Here is a 6973-nt window from a genome sequence, read left to right as displayed (position 1 = left end):
CAGGAAGGGAGGGGGAAGAGAAGAAAGAGTTGAAAATTTTAAATACAGGAAGAGTACTGCAAAATGCAACAGTGACAAAACTCCTTCCACAACAACATTAGCACAGATAAAAAAGCTGGCATGTTTTATCGGCGGTCTTGTGAGCAGCAATTATTTAAATCACAAGAAGGTGTATTTTTATACTTGGGATAGAGAGTGATATCTCAAATTCTAAAGAAAATCTTATACCTGAATGTGAAGACTGCACAACCAACCAGCACATGTAAATATTGCCAGGCTGGACCAGAACCATGAACAATAGGACGTTTACAGTGAGCAATGCTGGCTTTTCGTTTGTCTTCCATGAAACTGCTGCATGGAAACACAAGGTCCTCCCATATCTTCACAGGTTTATTTTAGTTTTCAAGTACAGATCTCAACAACAAATATGACATCCACAAAACCATTCTCAAATAGATAAGCGTAAAGTTTGATACATCTTACTAATATTTCACATGACCACAGACAGACTATCCGAGGAAGTCAGCTCTGCATCCCATTCCCAGCTCTAAGAAGGCTGTACAGCCCAGTGCTAACAGACACAAGAACCCAGCGTTTGACACTTCAAACCAAAAAATATTAAGACAGATGGATGAGATGACCTAAAGCAAACTCAGACTACTCCAAAAACTGCCCTCTGGTGCCTTTTTTAGATTTTCATTTGTTCATTTGTTAACTGGAAAGAAACAACCATTAATTGTATTCTAACTTCTGCTAAGAGTATTACTAAAAATTTAGTGAACTGAAAAAAATTCTATATAGTTGTCAGCAGAAAAGATCTTTGAGTTAGCACCTTGCCTGCAGTCTGGCACACCTACCCTAAGTTAACCACTTTCTCTGAACAGAAAAATGGTTAAAAAAACAGGAAGAAAGCTGGAATTTGTCAGGAAGTGAAGGAAAGATGATGCTAAACTACTTTTCTTAGGGAAATAATGCAATAAAGCAAAGCAATCCACTATAAAGGCATTTTATGTAACTTGACCCTACTTATTAATCAGTACTTGCCATAGCTTCATCACTGAAGCACAGTTGAGATTTTAATATAAAGTAAGGTAATATGGTAACATAAACATACGGAATGTGCATATATTCCCTCTAAATTCGTCACTTATTTTTAGTACAGAATGTATATGCAACATCTGGCAGCAGATATTCATCTAAAAATGTGTTTGCATAACAAAATAGCTCAAAAACTCTCTTGGGATCATCTTTAGAGAGAAATCCTGCACGGCCCCTTTCTTTCAAATTTTGCACATAGTTCAAGCACTTTAGTACAGGGAGGAAGGCTACGTGTGCAGACATGAAGCGGTAACGTAAACATCCTAAGGGGGGTGAAGGAGGAGGCAGGGATTTCCACACATACGCTTGCTCACAAATGCTGATTTGGGCAACATTCTTCAAAAGACTCTTCATGGCACTGCTGCATGAGGTTGCCAACAAGTAAATAAGGCTGAGAAAATTCTGGACATAAAGAGAGGAAACACAAAGTATGGTGTTCTTACTGTATTTCCAGTTCTCAGATCCTCTCTTAAATTACTGTTGCTCATTCTCACTGCTTTTAGTAGTAACAGCAGTAGTATTTCACACTAATAAACTGTCCCTTCATAAAAAATGTGAAGAACTGTCTCACATTTCTGGATAGATTTAATATATAGGCTATGCAGACAATAATTTTATCAGTTTAAAGGGTTATAAATAAAAATATTCTGCAGAGATGAGTGGAAAACAATGGCTTCTATTTATTATCCATGAGTAAGACAGATTACTTCCAGCTCTGGAGTTGACATCTCACTAAAGCATGAAAGTCAGACCACATAGTCTGACTAGACATTTCAGTATCATAACATATATTTGGGCTGGATTTTCAGCTCAGCTGAAACATTCATTAAATGCTTAAGAATCATTAAGATATCTCTCCTTTTTTTAAAAAAACTGGTAAATTACACCTGATAACCTTTATGGCAATCTTGGTTTTGTTCAGGAGTTTTTGCGGAGAGACTGATCTGGTAACCACGTTTCCATTTTAAAAATTTACACCTGTATTCTAATTAAAAAAATAAAACAAGAGCACTGTTTTGTTTTAGACACAGAGTACTGAAGTATTCATTAGCAATTAAAGTGGACTTCACACTAGTGCTTCCTCATATTTAAGCACATCATTGTGTTTTAAAAAATACAAATATATCTTAATTATTAAAAAATTATTTAAATTCATTTCAAATGCACATATATATGGTGTATTCTTATGCATATGTGCATACGTATAGACACACGCACCTGTGAAAAATGGAATTGTGGACGACCAAGTTCTATAGAACTTGGTATATGATCTCATTCCTACTGTTCAAAACAAACAGCCTTTCTTCACTGCTTCTTAACAAGAAGGTAGCCTGCTGTGCGGTATTCGTTTCGCAGTAGTATCAAGGTAAAGAGATGTCATTACTCCTAACTGACCCCACCACAGCCCATCAAAATGTAACAATACTGATTCATGATCACAAGAATACGGTTCTTGCCATTTTAGTTTTCTTGTGTTAAAAACCAGGATAAACCATCCCTGTCAGGTAATTATTCTCCACTTACACACCCTAAAGCCTTATTAATATCATTTTCACGATAAAAAACTAAGATGAGCTATTTTCAGATAACAAGTGAAACTTATTTACAGAAATGTGGGATCAATAGAACTACATAATACTGTTTTCAAAAAGCCTTCAGAAGAAAAATAAATAACTCAGAAGTCACATTCCTCAAATTCCCTTTTAATTCCAAAGTACAACAGCAAGGCACTATGGAAAAAACAGTATTTCCCTTCCTTCATTAACTCATCTGTAACTGCTCTGAATTCAATAACATTCCTCTGCTATTCTAAGCTTGAAAGGCATGCTCGGGGTAAAGTGTTATGTTGGTATAAAGCACAATGCCAGACTGATGTGCTGGACAAAAGTGATCAAAGTTGAAGTAATTTTAGCCAACGCACAAGCATTCGGCCGCATTATTCTACCAGAATGACATCTGTTGAGCAACTTGTCGCAGAATAAACTAGTTGTTACAGGCAGGCCTGGCCGGGTAGGGGACCATGTAAGACTTATTAGAGTAATGTTTGATTAAACAAACTGCTTAAGTTAAAATCATAACTGGATTTGGAATTCATGCCAAAGAAATCGTCTTTCAAACAACAAGCCACAATCAATTATTTAAGATAAAATAAGCTTGCTTTTAAATAACTATTTAATTTTCAGTTTGCTCAATAATTAGAATTGTATTAAGAAAGCAGACTGCAAAAGTTTTAGAGACTAGGAATATTTACCAATTGTGAACAGAAAACGACGTTTCTTCATCAACTGACAATTTGAATTTAAAGTTAAAAAACCTGTAAGGAAGGAGAAGCTCTAAAGATTCATATACAGCAGAAGCATTAACTGCTCCTTCACTAGGCTAGTGAATTAAAAACCTACAGCCATGCTCTTCGTGCAACTGAAAAAAGTTAGGGCAAATGCTGTGTTAAGGCTTTTATTTATAAATTCACACAATATTGATAGGAAGACTGAAATCTTTATGCATTTGTGTAAAGCAAACTCTAACTTCTAGTGCCATCCACTGAGCTACATTTATTGGCAAACTTTTTTGTCCGCCACCTTTGATCAGTTCGAAATACTAATTGGTGACATTGTCTTTGTGCAGCCCAGAATTTCTTTTCATAATGTTCAGATGCCATGGTGACTGGCACATTACTATGGCAGCTACCCTTCAGATTATAAACTCCAGAATATACAAGAGCATTTAAAAACAAATTAAAGGCACCTCTATTTGGTTCCACAACTCAGCTGTGAACAGTATCAATACAACCATTTAAACCAAAAAAAAAAAAAAATTTCCGCCTACATTTCAGATGCAATTTTACTTGGAAAATCATGTACAATTCTTGCAGAATGCTCTGTCTTGCAGCTATACACTGATGTCGGACGAAGTTTTATCCTCAGCTCACTTTCACTAGTGTTAAAAGGGAGTTTAAAAACTACTTTTAATTTTTTAAGAAAACCCATATGTTGAAGCAGTCAACCCACTGAGAGAAGTGCCCAGATACAAGCAGAATCTTAATTTCTTATATTTCACAGTTTTGTTAAGCAGATTAGTACGTTGCTTTAATAGGAAGGTTAAACACAAAAGATACACTTTGTAGATATGAAGTTAATCCAACATTCAACTCTTCCACATCCATATTAGCAAAGAAAAACGTATCGCAGGGCAATAAGTCTGCACCAGGTAATGCAATGATGACAACCCTCTGGTATTTCACTTGCCAGGAATAAGTAGCTATTTATTTTATTTCTGAATTAGAAAAATCTGAATTCTACTGAAAAAAAAACCCAAACACCTATAAAAGTCTTTTAAAAAAATTAAATATTACGCTAAATTATCCAAGAACTGTTATGCTTGAATCTGTATCTTTGAATCACAACAAATCACAACAAAGTTTAACAGTAGTTTCCCTCAGGCTGTTTTCCGCTTATGCAGGTACAAAGTTAATTGAAATAATGTAGATAATGAACTTTTGTTAGTCTTATTATTAAATATAATTTATGCAAAGCTGTAAATTGGCTGACATGCTAAAGACTGTTCCAGGCACATAGGCAGCATGAAAGACAGTGCAAAAATGAGTGCATGAAAGGCAGACAAAAGGAGCAATAAAGTCAGAGGACTGTGAGGAATGTGGAATGTGAGTTGGGGGATGCAGGGAAATGAGATCAGATGCAGACAGCGAGGTTGCATGGGACACTGACAGTAAAGCAAGAATCTTGACTTTGACTTTGTAACAGGAAGCAAGACGAGTAACCAAAATTTTCAGAGGACAGCAATGATATGGATGGGGCAACGACAGAAAGAAATGCAAAGTAAGCAAAAGTGTTTTGGGGAAGAGAGATGTAAAGAAAGGAGGCAAAACCAGCTGAAGTGATATCTTCACGATTAGAGAGGAAAGCCTCTAACATCTCCGCCAGACAAAATTCCACTGACAGATGCAAAGATCATTGAGAATCCAGCAGTAATACATGGGAAGCAGAGACAGAATCTACCAAGTTTCTAAGTACAGGGAAGTTTCCAAGGTAAGAAAGTGGTGAATTTCAAAGGATGATGATGTTATTAGCAGCTGAACAAAAAGAGAGATCAGATAAGAGGGTAACTTCAGTTAACTGCAAACTAACAAGAAATATTAAAAATACACGAGAAAAAGAATTTCTGAATGCCACAACCTATTGCAATAGATTTGGGCCATAGTAATAGTAAAGACACAGGACAGAAACGGAAGAAGTTAAAGAGAAAATTAAAAACAAACAAACAAAAAAGTGATCCATATCTAAAATTTTCCCCTAGCAGAGAAAAAGTTTATCAGGAAAAGGCTATTGGCAGTCAATGAGAAATTGAATTCTTTAACTTTAAAAAGTGGTATGTGCAGGAATTTTTAGCCAGCAACCCACAAGTAGGAAACAGTTATACAGAGCAAGTGATGTACTGTATGAACTGCAACTAACATTAGCACCCAGACCAGAACTCTCAGGTCACTTTAAGCAAGGCGCACTTGACAGGAATGGTCTAAGTCTGCTCCACTCACAGTTCTGTTTGCCCTTTCGTATCTCCAATACAGAATATAATAAACTGTATTAAAACGTAAAGAACAAAGGTTATAGACCTCTGTTATATATACTGTTGTACCTCCTTAAAGCAGCATTCTCTTCCCTCTCATTAGGACTGTTTCATTTTCAAATTAAAAATAATATGCAATTTCAAACCTTCCTAAAGGCCCCTGAGAGAACATGAATGACTGTTGTATGTCAGCCACATACAAAGCAGAATTCATCAGCAAGTTACAACACAAAACATTCCACAGAAAATTTACTGCTAAGTTTTCATGTACCACTTTCCTGCAAATAGACACATTTTATGTACAGAACACCTACAAACACATCCAACTTTCACTTTAGAGTGTATAAAACAATGTTCGAACCAAAATAAACTCAGTTCAAACTACTGTTAAAACTGGGTTGTATCATACTCAGTAAATACTCTGCCAATATCTTCATTAGAAAGCTTGTTGAATTCATTATGTAATCACTCAAATGAACTTAGGTCTGGAAAACAGTGTGTGATTTTTGTGACATTTTCCTCATGAGAGCCCAAAGAAGAATAGGTCACATTAAACACAAAGCAGAAAACAGAAAAATTTTTTTTTAATGTTTCCAATTATTTATATCTTGAAAAGAGACTGAAGTACACGAATTTTGCCTGTTGTCATTGGAAAGGTGGAGTAAAAACTTTATATATCTGGGGATTAAATGAATACTTTAACATAAATGTTCCACACTATTTCCAGTTTGAATGATGAGGCAAGGAAAAACATGCAACTACTAAGAAAGACTAAGTTGCTGAATAAATAAATAAATAAACACAAAGTTAATGTATTATTTTGCTAGTATGTATTTTTAAATGGGTGAGGAACAGAAATTTTCAGGAGAAAGAATCCATAAACAGACAATAAACAGAGAGCTAATTCACCATATTTTAGCAAAAACCCATCTCATTAAGGAAAGTAAGATACTAGATACGAGGACAGACTCATCAGTACCACTTCCAGAAAGGCATGACTCCTTACTCCCAACCAAGCACTTACAGCCTCACTCCCCTAGATTTACATCCAGAGTGAGCCATCAAACAAAATCCAGACCAAAAATGTTAATTCCATTTTACTGATAGAAACTCTTAAGAACTATAGATAGTCCTAATTACTTATGTGAAATACTACTGGCAAACTGTAGATGTCTTAAATTCAAAAAATAAACTTTCTTTTTCTAGGCTAATTGGCTATGTTCTGCCACAGCCAATTCCTGTTTAGGAATCACCAGATGAGTTAAAGATCCATTACATTTTGTAAACCTTG

The 6973-nt window shown here is 35.5% G+C and overlaps 1 protein-coding gene across 1 annotated transcript in view; it reads right to left on the bottom strand.

Annotated features, from left to right (window-relative positions):
* Positions 1-6973, bottom strand: part of FAF1 (Fas (TNFRSF6) associated factor 1) — a 165751-nt gene that overhangs the window by 83188 nt on the left and 75590 nt on the right. The gene's annotated exons all lie outside the window — the stretch shown is intronic.

Source organism: Buceros rhinoceros, unplaced genomic scaffold (genome assembly GCF_000710305.1).
Source record: "Buceros rhinoceros silvestris isolate BGI_N320 unplaced genomic scaffold, ASM71030v1 scaffold11372, whole genome shotgun sequence".
Taxonomy (NCBI): domain Eukaryota; kingdom Metazoa; phylum Chordata; class Aves; order Bucerotiformes; family Bucerotidae; genus Buceros; species Buceros rhinoceros.
This window is presented reverse-complemented; position numbering and strand designations above follow the sequence as displayed.